Source organism: Narcine bancroftii, chromosome 4, assembly GCF_036971445.1.
Source record: "Narcine bancroftii isolate sNarBan1 chromosome 4, sNarBan1.hap1, whole genome shotgun sequence".
Classification (NCBI taxonomy): domain Eukaryota; kingdom Metazoa; phylum Chordata; class Chondrichthyes; order Torpediniformes; family Narcinidae; genus Narcine; species Narcine bancroftii.
In genome coordinates, this window is record NC_091472.1 from 203200576 (window position 1) to 203214052 (window position 13477).

The 13477-nt window shown below is 44.2% G+C and overlaps 1 protein-coding gene and 1 long non-coding RNA gene across 5 annotated transcripts in view; one reads left to right on the forward strand and one right to left on the reverse strand.

Moving 5' to 3' along the window:
* The window catches only part of ppil2 (peptidylprolyl isomerase (cyclophilin)-like 2), a 408077-nt gene that overhangs the window by 298612 nt on the left and 95988 nt on the right, over positions 1 to 13477 (reverse strand). The gene's annotated exons all lie outside the window — the stretch shown is intronic.
* Positions 364 to 13477, forward strand: part of LOC138760030 (uncharacterized) — a 30102-nt gene continuing 16988 nt past the window's right edge. The window contains exon 1 of the long non-coding RNA XR_011355345.1: positions 364 to 496. This is a non-coding gene — a long non-coding RNA (uncharacterized lncRNA). The remainder of the gene's footprint in view (positions 497 to 13477) is intronic.

Here is a 13477-nt window from a genome sequence, read left to right on the forward strand (position 1 = left end):
AGAATAAGAGTGAATTCAATGAAATTTAACTGACATCCATATCATCTTATTTAAAATTACAGCTTTAATAGCTATTTGAGATGAAGATTCAAACTAGGTGAGTACAGCCATAATTCCTGCACGCAAGGTATCAGATCCTACTTTATTTACCTTGTATCACTTGCCATTAAATACGGTGATATTTTTGATTAAAAAGCACACCATTCCCACACTAACAGTAAATCCTTCATTAAATTTAGTGGACAATCCGTTGGCAAATAGTTCATCAATTTTATAGCCTCAAATCAATATATGAGAAATTTAACTACAGTGTTGGCTGCCTTTCACTTTTGCCTCTCCAAACAGGTCAGCGGTGTTCAAATGCAATATTCAACTTCAAAGGTTGGCTGAACAGTGAAGATGGTGGAAAGATCAGAGGAAGGAAATTAAAGGATTCTTGATCTTTCAAGTTAAATACTACATGCTACAGTGGAGCCATTTACAAAGTTGCAGAGAGGTCAGTGAATCTAACTCTCTAAACCTAGCTGAGAAAAGGAGAACTGTATTTCCACCACCTCTGTCGCTCCTTTCGAATCTGGCTTTCATTTGCAAGCACAGAATTACACTTCTTTCCTGGTTCAAGATTTATTGACATAAGCAGATCAAAGCAATAAACACTTGTTCCACATAAGGTTTTTTAACCATGGAAGAAAGATGCAGCTAATTCACATACTTGGGAACTGTTGGACCTTATTGTTCTCAGGTCTGGTAAATTTTGTTTTTGAACATTGCCCCAGTATTCTGTAACGTTTCCCTTTGTTAAAAAGGTCCTTGAACAAATTATGGTGTGACCTGTGAATTATTGATGTGTACTAGTGGACACGAGTTCCTGCATCAGCTTTTTCATGCTCAAAATGTTACTACAGGCAGTAATGCCCCAGAATTATGATCTCAGTGCATAGATATGCACCAACCATCCCACGCCAATCCACACAATTGTTACAAGTATTTGCCTGTGAAGCTAATTGGCAGACCACAAGATGTTGCAGTGATTCACAGATTAAATTATGTAGATTTGTATCATGGAAGAGATCCCCATCAATGCATGAACGACCAGGTAAATTTGCTATCTTTTCTGGCAAGGGATGTGTCACAGCAAACCTTCCCAAAAACCTCTACTTCACCTTATTCAAGCCTTCCTAACCGTCACACCAGAGAGATTCTCACCTTATTTCACTTTGATTAAATGGGATGATATTCTGATCAACTTTCATAATGCAGGACAAATAATACACACTAGGTAGGACAGGCATGAATTTGGCAAAGAGAGAGAAAAATCTGGTGGTTTAAACTGCATTTATTTAATAAACGGCTTAAAAGGTAAATTTGGCTTGGATTGGCACAGGGTCTGAAATATTGTAGCCATAATAGAAATATGGCTGAGAGAAGAGTAAGACAGGCAGCTCAATGTTACAGATTTTATTTGCATGGTAGAGATGCAGGTAAGGGAGGAGCATAGGGGGATAGGGTAGGGAGGGAGCTGCCTTTTTGATGAGGGAAGACATTATATCAGAGACTAGAGGATACTCTGAGAATCATCCAGTGAAGCTATGTGGGTGGAACTTTGGAACAGGCAGGGAATTATAGTCCCACTCAATAGTAAGCAGGAATTAGAGAAGCAGATGGCTGTAAGAATATTAGGACAGTATTTCTGGAATTTTAAACTTCCCTGACATTGCCTGGTTCATCCAGAGTGCAAAGAGGCTTGGATAGGGTCGAATTTGTTAAATATGTCCAAGAAAGCTTCTTAATAGTATTGTGCTAACAGCAATGCTAACTGCTGTTTGAAGAGGTGACCAAAAGGTTGGATGAGAGCCGTGTAGCAGACATGGCAAAGCCTTCAACAAGGTGCTAACTGGTAGGTTGATCTAAAAGGTTAGGTCACATGAGCTGGCCAATTGGATTCAAAGCTAACTCAGAGGAAGAAGCCAGAGGGTTAATCTGTGGAGGATGTTGCCACAGGCAGTTGGAGGGCAGTGACCAGTGGACTGCCGCAGAGGTTGGTGCTGTGCCCATAGTTGTTTCTTGTCAAAAATAATTATTTGGATTTCAAGGTCATTAACATGGTTAATAAATGTGCAAATTATACCAAATTGTTGGTATACTAGACAATGAGGGATATCCAAGTTTACAGCAGGATCCAGATCAGTTGGAAGGTGGGCCAAGGATTGGCAAATTATGTTTAACTCTGGCAAGTTTGAGGTATTGTACTTTGGTAAGTCAAACTTGGGCTGGACTTGCACAGTAAATGATAGAGCCCTGATGAGAGAGGGTTAGGAAGGAGTGCAGCTGTAGGACCCTGAATGTGGCATCCCAGGATAATGATGTAAGCACTTGGCATGCTTGCCGACATTGGGCAGCATATTGAGTACAAAAAGTGGGACATTATGACACAGCTGTGCAAGTCATTGGTGAGACCACATAGGGTTCTGTGTCCAGTTCTGTTCACCCAGTGAAAGGAAGGATGCCATTAAGTTAGAAAGGGTGCAGAAGAGTTTTACTGGATGTTCCTGGGTCTTGAATTTTTGGATGTTTGTCAGCTCTTGGCCTGTACGTTGCAATTTAGGAGAATGAGGGGAGGGGATCTCATTGACATATTTCAAATGCTGAAAGAAATAAGCAGAGTAGATGTGGAGAGGTGGTTTCATATGTGGGAGAGTCCAAGGCAAGAGGGCATAACTTAAGGATTGAAAGGAGTCCCCTTAGGACAGAGATGCAGAGAAACTTCTTCAGCCAGAGGGTGGCAAATCTGTGGAGTATGTTGCCACAGGCAGTTATGGAGGCGAGATCATTGGGTGTATTTAAGGCTTCTTGATTAGCCAGGTCATCGAAGGTTATGGGAAGGCAGCTGACCAGTGGGGCTGAGTGGGGAAATGGATCAGCTCATGATTAAATTGCGGGGGCAACTCGATGAACTGCATAGTATAGATAGGTTCGGCATTTATTCTCACGAATGTAGGAAGATTATATATACCTTATAAATATAGATAAAATAAGAAAGGGCATGGATATCAAGAATGTCTTTTTCTGAGGGTACTTAATTCGAGAACTATAAAGCATTGGTTTAAGGTGAGGGAACAAATTTAGAAAAGACTTCAGAAGTAATTTTTTGACTCATTGGTCTGTGCTTGAATTGAGCTGCAAAAGCATGTTATAGAAGTAGGTGCAATTATGACATCCAAAGGTCATTTGGACAGATATTTGGATAGAAAGGGTTTGAAGACTATGGACCAAATGCACGCAAATGAGACCATTCAGACACCAACTTGGTCAGCGTGGAGAAGTTAGACTGAAGGACCTGTCCTTTGCACGGAGAAGGACAGGGAAACAGCCTAATGACAAATGCCTTTTGATTTAATGACAGTTTATGTGTTAAATGGCTCAGTGACACATCAATCACATTCATCACATGGGCGGAATAGTTGGCGTAGCGGTTAGCGCAACGCCTTTACAGCACCAGCAATTGGAACTGGTGTTTGAGTCCCGCGCTGTCTGTAAAGAGTTTGTATGTTCTTCCCCGTGTCTGCGTGGGTTTTCTGCGGGGAATCGGGTTTTCTCCCACCGTTCAAAACATGATGGGGGGGGGGTCAGTTAATTGGGTGTAAATTGGGCGGCAAGGACTCATGGGCTGAAATGGCCTGTGACCTTGCTGTATGTCTAAATCAGCAATCTTTGCATTAAATACAATGTGCTAATTGCTCAACCATTTTCGTCTGAATTTGTAATTAAATAATCCTGATTAACTTGAACAAATTACTGGAGTTTCCAGGCCAATCCCAGAGTTTCATCATCAGATTTAAGAGGAATGTACTTATAATCAGAATGTGGTTAGAAAAAAAAGGATCTTCTGATGCATAAACATTTCCACAGAACATTTAAACAGGAGCAGACAGTTTTTGTGCTGCGTATTCCAAGTAAAGGACACAAAGACTCACCTGATGCTGAGAGTTACAGCACAGACGCAGACCCTTTGGCCCAGAGTCCATACTAACTCATTTACACTAGTCCTACATAAATCCAATTTTTTTTAATATTCACCCCATATTCCCTTTAATTCCTCAAGGTTTATTATACTCACTAACACACAGTGGTCAATCAATCTACCAGCCTACATGTCCTTTTGGGATGTAGGATGAACCGGAGCTCCTGGAGGAAACTCACAGGGAGAGCACCCAAAATCACCAGGTTCAGGGACAGCTGCTACCCCTCCACCATCAGACTCCTCAACAACAAACTCCACCAGGGCCTCATTTAAGGACTTTATTGATTTCTTTTCTCTCTGTAATGCATAGTTCAGTTTGTTCACATTTCTTTATTTGTTTTCACGTGTACATTCAGAAGTTATTTTTGCACTACAAGTGGGAATTCTGCTGCACAATCTCAGGGTTGTAAGAGATGTCATGTATATACTCTGACAACATAACTTGACAGGGTAAGTACAGGGTTGATGTTTTTCCACTTGTGGTATCGATAAATGGTCAGCCATTAATTTATTGAGCAGCATGAGAAGCCAATGGCTTACTCCTATTTCTAACTCCTGTTATAAACAAGCGATAAAATGCAAACCCTTTGTGGCTGAATAATGGATTTTCAAACAGAGTTTGAAAATCTTTGCCTGTTGGTACTTCAATAATTTTCAGAAATCAACTTCCTCCTTTCACTTTCTTTACTCTGTTGCACCACAATATACACATGCAGATAAATTTTTGCTCACACCAGACACAAGCTCAAGTAATCCTCCAGGAACACTGCTATAATTTGTATTTTAAACTTCACTTTCAAGTAATCAAATGGATCAGTTTCATAAAATACCTTGGTTATGTTACCCACATTAAATTTGTTGCCCTTCAGATATTAATTTTCCCTCAGCAAAATCAACTTTCTTATAAAAATCTTGTCCCTTACAATAAGTTATTACACTTCTAAATTTGTTCTCTTGCAAGAAAAGAGTCATTAAAGAGGGCAAGGAGACTATTGCTTGATATTCCGTGTTAACTTTTCTAAAGATATCATCTTGCCAGTTCCTTTAAGGTACTGCATTAACACTTAAGCAAAAAGAACCCATTATGGTTTCACTTTACTCTCTTAAATGCCAGCAGTCCCAAAAATGTACTGAGCCCCAATCATAAAACACTGAAGAACACAGAGAATGCCATGGACCCCCTATAGCTTGGCACACAGAGAATGTAGCCAAGGCAATGCCGTCTGAACATTGGTCTCATTTCACTGTGACCCAGTTTCGTCTCAAGTAATTACATTGACCAAGATCAGCTGGTTGCCTGACATTACCATCATTTCAGTCCACGGCATGCTACAGAAGCAAATAACAGCTATATCTGTATGAGTCAATTTAGAAGCCATCCAGCTGGCATCAAGACACAGATGCTAAATGTGATCAATTCAAAGCTAATGACTGCACATCTGTAACCAGATAATATAAGGAATTAAAAACTCTGAGTAAATCAATCACAGAGATAGAATGTGTAAACCTCCTTCCCATTCCTCTCTTTCTCTTTGGCTTGGCTTCGCGGACGAAGATTTATGGAGGGGGTAAAAAGTCCACGTCAGCTGCAGGCTCGTTTGTGGCTGACAAGTCCGATGCGGGACAGGCAGACACGATTGCAGCGGTTGCAAGGGAAAATTGGTTGGTTGGGGTTGGGTGTTGGGTTTTTCCTCCTTTGCCTTTTGTCAGTGAGGTGGGCTCTGCGGTCTTCTTCAAAGGAGGTTGCTGCCCGCCAAACTGTGAGGCGCCAAGATGCACGGTTTGAGGCGTTATCAGCCCACTGGCGGTGGTCAATGTGGCAGGCACCAAGAGATTTCTTTAGGCAGTCCTTGTACCTTTTCTTTGGTGCACCTCTGTCACGGTGGCCAGTGGAGAGCTCGCCATATAACACGATCTTGGGAAGGCGATGGTCCTCCATTCTGGAGACGTGACCCATCCAGCGCAGCTGGATCTTCAGCAGCGTGGACTCGATGCTGTCGACTTCTGCCATCTCGAGTACTTCGACGTTAGGGGTGTAAGCGCTCCAATGGATGTTGAGGATGGAGCGGAGACAACGCTGGTGGAAGCGTTCTAGGAGCCGTAGGTGGTGCCGGTAGAGGACCCATGATTCGGAGCCGAACAGGAGTGTGGGTATGACAACGGCTCTGTATACGCTTATCTTTGTGAGGTTTTTCAGTTGGTTGTTTTTCCAGACTCTTTTGTGTAGTCTTCCAAAGGCGCTATTTGCCTTGGCGAGTCTGTTGTCTATCTCATTGTCGATCCTTGCATCTGATGAAATGGTGCAGCCGAGATAGGTAAACTGGTTGACCGTTTTGAGTTTTGTGTGCCCGATGGAGATGTGGGGGGGCTGGTAGTCATGGTGGGGAGCTGGCTGATGGAGGACCTCAGTTTTCTTCAGGCTGACTTCCAGGCCAAACATTTTGGCAGTTTCCGCAAAGCAGGACGTCAAGCGCTGAAGAGCTGGCTCTGAATGGGCAACTAAAGCGGCATCGTCTGCAAAGAGTAGTTCACGGACAAGTTTCTCTTGTGTCTTGGTGTGAGCTTGCAGGCGCCTCAGATTGAAGAGACTGCCATCCGTGCGGTACCGGATGTAAACAGCGTCTTCATTGTTGGGGTCTTTCATGGCTTGATTCAGCATCATGCTGAAGAAGATTAAAAAGAGGGTTGGTGCGAGAACACAGCCTTGCTTCACGCCATTGTTAATGGAGAAGGGTTCAGAGAGCTCATTGCTGTATCTGACCCGACCTTGTTGGTTTTCGTGCAGTTGGATAATCATGACCTTCCCATTCCAGTTACTTGGTAAATACCAAGTCCAATTGAGATAAATGGTTGGTCTCTTAAGAAAAAAACAAACTAGACCTATTGAGTGATAAGCTCTTATTTTTGAAGGAGTTGTAAGAGAAACCAGTCCCTCAAATAAAATGATTGTTTAAATACCAAGTAAGAGGCATTTTCTTTGATTTTCAGCATTGACATTAATAACCAACGACTTCACAAGGAAAATTTGTTCCTTCTTTACAAACATGCATCTGATTACTGTCACAAGATTATGAGGAATTTTTTTTCAAATGCCCCAAATTACAAAACATCATAAACCACTTCAGGGCCAGCTTGCAAAAACATTACAAGTCTGATGATCATTCCTTTCAAAACAGACACTCCAGTGCCAGCTGATCCATCGCCAAAGAACAACTGTAGCACGCAGCAGGAGTTGAAAAACGCCACCAAACAAAATCCACATCACAAAACTATTACCGTCACAACCATACATAGAGCACTTCCATTGGTTTCACTGTTCCTCCCACCCCTGAACTTTTGTATAGTTCCTTTCCAGACATCCAATTCCTTTTTAAAAACACAGATTGAAATTTCCTCCACCACTATATTGGTTTGTTCCACACCCTAACCATTTGCTGAATAAAAGAAAATTGTCCCTCGTCTTAATTGTGGTTCATTTGCCAACCATGCCGACCCATCTTGTAATGGGAACAGGTTCCCTCTGGCAACTCAGTCTGTACTCTTCATAATATAGGTTGTACCTCTTTAATCCAGAAAACAGAAACTGACCCCCTAAGTGATCCTCCTATGTAAAACAAAGCTTAAAACAGGAAATAATGCAGTGAGGCGGCATGGTTAACCTAGCTATTAGTGCAGCGCCTTTACAGCGTCAGCGATCGGGGTTCGAGTCCCATGCTGCCTATAAGGAGATGCTGGGCCGCAGAGTGCCAGATGAGAAAGGTTCAACCTGTCTTATATTTTATCAGATTTCCTCACAACTTTCTGATCCAGGTAGAACAACCTCAGCTTTCTCAGACTGAAGTCAATCATGTTGGTAAATCTTACTTGTATCCTCTCTAAAGACTTCACATCTTTCTCAGATTGTGGTGGCCATCGCTGGCCACATTACACAATTGGTTAAAGCCAGTATTTTGTAAAGGATCGTGATAACTTCCATGTACTCTCTGCCTCTATAAAACCCTAGAGTTCCGCATGCTGTTTTTTTTTCCCCAAATACATTTTCAGCCAGCCCTGAAACTTTCAACAAACCTATCCTGGCTCACTGTCCGTCCGACTCGTTTGGAATTGTGACCTCTCCATTGCCTCGTATTGTTCTTCACACACAAGTGGAACACATCTCAGCATTAAATTTCATCTGCCATCTATCCACCCTTTATCCAGACTCTCTATATCTCCTTTAACTCTCCACAAATTATCGGAGTTATCACAGTTTAGAAACTGTACCTAGTAACCAGCAAGTTATTAACATGCATTAAAAGAAACAAAGGCATCACGCTGACTCCAGGGGATTCCACACTTCCCATCCAGTTCACAGTTTCCTGTTATTTCGTTAAATTTTCTGCCCATGCTGATGAAAGCCCTATTCATCTTAATGTGGCATGTTATCAAATACCTTACGGTCTTTGTATACCACAGCAAGCATGTTTCCTCTCTCACTTTCATCAAAAACTATCGTTAATTGGACATTATTTGTTTTACTTTACACAAGAGCAATCCAGCTAGTTTCACTGTTCCTTCCCAACCACTCCTCTCCCCTTAGTCAGGGGATGGCACGGTTGGCATAGCAGTTAGCGTCATGCCTTTACAGCGCCAGCGAACGGGACTGGAGTTCAAATCCAGCGATGATTGTAGGGAGTTTGTACATTCTCCCCATGTCTTCAAGGGTTTTCCATGGGGGCTTCAGTTTCCTCCCACCGTTCAAATCATACCAGAGATTGTAGTTTAATGGGGTGTAAATTGGGCGGCACACTTGTGGGCTGAAATGGCTTGTTACCATTATGCGTGTGGGTGAGCGAGGGGGGATGCAGCAGGGGAAAGGAAGGGGTAGGGAGTGAGAGGAAGAGGAGGGGAGCAAAAGGTGGAGGAGAGGGGAGGAAGAAGAGGAGGAGGGGGAGTGAGAGGAGGGGGAGCGAGAAGAGGGGGAGCAAGAAGAGGAGGAGCGAGAAGAGGGGGAGCAAGAAGAGGAGGAGCAAGAAGAGGAGGAGGAGGGGGAGCGAGAGGAGGAGGGGGAGCGAGAGGAGAAAGAGGGGGAAGCGAGAGGTGAGGAGGGGGAGCGAGAGGAGGAGGAGCAGGAGGGGGGTGCGAAAGGAGGAGGAGGGGGGAGCGAAAGGAGGAGGAGGGGGGAGCGAGAGGAGGAGGGGAGAGGAGGGGGAGCGAAAGGAGGACGAGGGGGAATGAGAGGAGGAGGAGGGGGGAGTGAGAGGAGGAGGAGATGGGAGCGAGAGGAGGAGGAGGGGAGGGGAGCAAGAGAAGGAGGAGGAGGGGGAGCGAGAGGAGAAGGAGGGGGAAACAAGAGGGAAGGAGGGGGAGCGAGAGGAGGAGGGGGAGCGAGAGGAGAGAAGGGGGAAGCGAGTGGGGAGGAGGGGGAGTGAGAGGAGGAAGAGGAGGGGAGCAAGAGGAGGAGGAGGAGGGGAGCAAGAGGAGGAGGAGGGGGGGCGGAGCAAGAGGAGGATGAGGGGGAGCGAGAGGAGGAGGAGGGGGTAGTGAGAGGAGGAGGAGGTAGCGAGAGGAGGAGGGGGAGCGAAATGAGGGGGGAGCGAGAGGAGGAGGGGGAGCGAGAGGAGGAGGGGGAGCGAGAGGAGGAGGGGGAGCGAGAGGAGGAGGGGGAGCGAGAGGAGGGGGTGCGAGAGGAGGGGGTGCGAGAGGAGGGGGTGCGAGAGGGGAGGAGGGAGAGCAAGAGGAGGAGGGGAGCGAGAGGAGGAGGGGAGCGAGAGGAGGAGGGGGGGCGAGCGAGAGGAGGAGGAGGGGAGTGAGAGGAGGAGGCCTTTCCCTTACTAAAGTTCTGCCTAGGAGCCCAGGTGAGAGTTAATCCGCTAGTTCACTTCCAATAAATTACATCTCAATTTGTGAAACTTACAAGGATCTGTCAGACAACACAGTTGGTGTACCACTTAGCACCAGCCTAATTATATGTGAAAATCGCCCAAATGTCAACTTTATGTCTGATTTGTTTCAAAGTGGAAACCTATTGTATTAGCTGATGCATAACCCAAGGCAATGATGCAGAGTGAAGCACACAATGAGAGTTTCACATGGATGTGAAGGCTCCACGTGAAACTGATCACTGAGTCTCTTCACACATTTGACATGAAATCCAAGCAAATAGCAGCTGAAACAGAAAAGGACACAGTTTTACAGAAGGTCATCAAGAATCTGAATGAAGGATGGCCAAAAGGTAAATGTCAGCCATACTACAACATCAGAGCTGAGCATTGTCAATGGGCTTCTACTCAGACAGAATAGAATTGTCAATCACTGCAACAAGAGATGCTTAAAAGGGTGATGAGGGGCACCTTGGAATGGAAAAATGCAAGAGGAGGGCCAGATCTGCTGTTTATTGGCCAGGGATAAATGCTGACATTGATAGGATGGTTCTCAGCTGTGAGACCTGTTTGAAACATTATGCAAAGCAGACAAAGGAACCCATGATAATATCTGACTTACCAGCAGAACCATGGCAGAAGGTTTGGACTGCTCTGTTCCACATGGACGGAAAGAATTACTTGCTGGTTATTGACTATCTATCAAACTACCCAGAGATTGCGCTGCTTCTTAACATGTCTGCTGCTTGTGCAATCAAATATACAAAATCAATCTTTGCAAGACATGGAATTCCTCAAATTGTCTACAGTGGCAATGGACCATGCTATAGTTGTAGAGAATTCCAGAATTTTGCAGAAGAGTATGATTTTCGACATTTGACTTCAAGTCCTCTGCATCCACAATCAAATGGTAAAGCAGAGAAAGGAGTTCACATAGTTAAACAGTTACTCAATAAAGCATTAGACAGTGGCTCAGATCCATATCTAGCTCTATTGAGTTACAGAGCTTCACCACTTGAATATGGCATGTCAACCGCTGAGCTTCTAATGGGACATAGACTAAGCACAACACTTCCCTACTCTGCAGACCCAAAAAAGAACAGAGATGTTGAAGAAGTCAAACGAAAACAATAACGTCTGCAATGGAGACAAAAAGCAAACTATGACATCAGCAAGATGCTTAGAGCCATGGGCACAACACGACTCAGTGACACTTAGAGATTCCAACACTTGGGACAGAAAGGCCACTGATCTGGAGGACATAAATCCCAGATCCTACACTGTCAGAACAGAGGAGGGTCAAATACTGAGAAGGAATCGAAAGAGCCTGCTGAAAACACAAGAGACACTGGAGGAACAGACAAATGCAGAAGATGCAGCCAGCACAGCAACAGAGGAAACACCACCAGTGCAAGACAGTAATGGACCTGCAGAGCCAACACAAGCACCTGTGGAGATTTTTTTGCAATATTTTATTTATCATTTTAAATATATTTAACAATCAACAACCATACAAAACATCAAGAAAAACCCATCCCTCCAACCCCTCCTCTCTCTACAAGTCCAATTAAACAGCAAAACTAAAAATAGGGAACAGAAAAGTCCATAATCAGTATGCACAGCAAAACACAGAGACACGATGGTACCACAGTGTTAAAATCTTTACAGAGGTCTGGTGGCTAGTCAGTAGCGATCGTAACCCTATGGAGGCATCATTGAGGTACCTATATGTTCTAAATAAGGCTGCCAGATTTTTAGGAAGGTGTTATACCCCTTCCTGAGATTATATGTGACCTTTTCAAATGGAAAGCAGCTGTCCATTTCTGAAGACCACCTATCAATGAGGAGATGGGAATCAGACTTCCACGTTACTGCTATACATTTCCTGGCCACACAATGCAATTTCTGAAAATTTATTTTGGAACTTGGCAAATATGACCTTGGAAGCATGCTTTGAGAATGGGCACTCATTGTACAGACTCTACAAGGAGAGATACAATGAAAAGCAAAGATAAAGTTAGCATAACATCATTAATTTTGCATTTTTCAGGGCAACCTCAGACCATAACATATTCTATTTTGTCTTATGAAAAGTAAATACCCAACAGCCAGGTTCCCCCCTCCTCGTCCTCCTCTCACTCCCCCCTCCTCCTCCTCTCACTTCCCCCTCCTTCTCCTCTCGCTCCCCCTCCTCCTCTCGCTCCCCTCTCCTCCTCCTCTCGCTCCCCCTCCTCCTCCTTAGAGTGGGCTGGGAAACCATATTTTTCATATATAGAATGATGTAATATTTAAGAGTGAGGGTCGTTCTGCCCCTTACTCAAATTGAAATTGTGTAAATATAGAAGCAACCACCTGTATCTTTGAAGTGAGACCTGAGACTTCAGAAAGATGTTTGCTTGAGACATTTCCTGACTAGTTATCCTCACTTCCCATAGACGAATTGAATATTTATAATAGAACCTGCTGCTTTGAAGAGATATTTTTGCTGTGTGTTCTTTTGCAGTCTGATTTTATTTCAGAGGCGCGTGCTGACTTCCACAAGAGTGGTCAAGTTACAGCTGTCAATAGGGAAATGAAAAAAAACAACTACAAAAAACTACAGGTACAGGGAGTTAAACACGCATCAAATTGGAAGTGTTAGGGATAATAGTAACTGATGAAAAGTATCCTGGGATAGGATAGCAGCAACCATCAATTTCTAACGATCAAAGGGCAGGAAAGGGACAACGTTCATAGACAAGGAGTATGGCAGCTAAGTCAGGGGAATGCTGCTCTTGCAGAATGTGGGTCGTCAGGGAAGCCATTAGTACCCCTGACAAATTCATCTGTGAAAAGTGCATCCAGCTGCAGCTCCTGACAAACAGAGTTAAGGAATTGGAGCTAGAGTTGGATGAATTCCAGATCATTCAGGAGGCAGAGAGGGTGATAGAAAGGAGTTACACCTAGGAGGTAGGAGAAGAGTTGATGGGTGATAGTCAGGAGAGGGTAATGAAACAAGCAAGCAAAGGAGTGCAAGGCACATCTGTGGCCTTTCCCCTCAATAACAAGTATACAAATTTGGATACTGTTGGGGGCGCGGGGGGGAAACAATCTATCAGGGACAAGCCACAGCAATCAGGTCTCTAGCACGGATCTGGTCCTGTGGCTAAGAAGGGAAGGGATGAGATGAAGCGAGCTGTAGTGATACGGGATTCCATAGTTATGGGGGGAAACAGATAAGAGGTTCTGTGGAAGAAATTTAGTATCATAGGTGGTATATGCCTCCCTGGTGCCAGGGTCTGAGATATCTCAGGAGGGAGGCTGAGCAGAGAGATGTCGTGGTCCATGTAGTGGGTAGGAAGGGTGAGGAGGTCCTTCAAGAAGAGATCAGGTGCATTAATATGGTTCTAGTGTGAAAAATAAAAAAATAAATTAAAAACAAAGAGGACTGGTAACAACCACCTTCCATTGCACATTAATAGTTGGGTTGTGGAGAGAGTAGAGTGCATTAGGTTCCACTTCAGTAGCGACCTATCCTGGTCACACAACATCTCCTCACTTGTCAGGCAGGTGAAAGAGTGACTGTGCTTTCTGAGAAGACTGAAGCGGGTGAGGC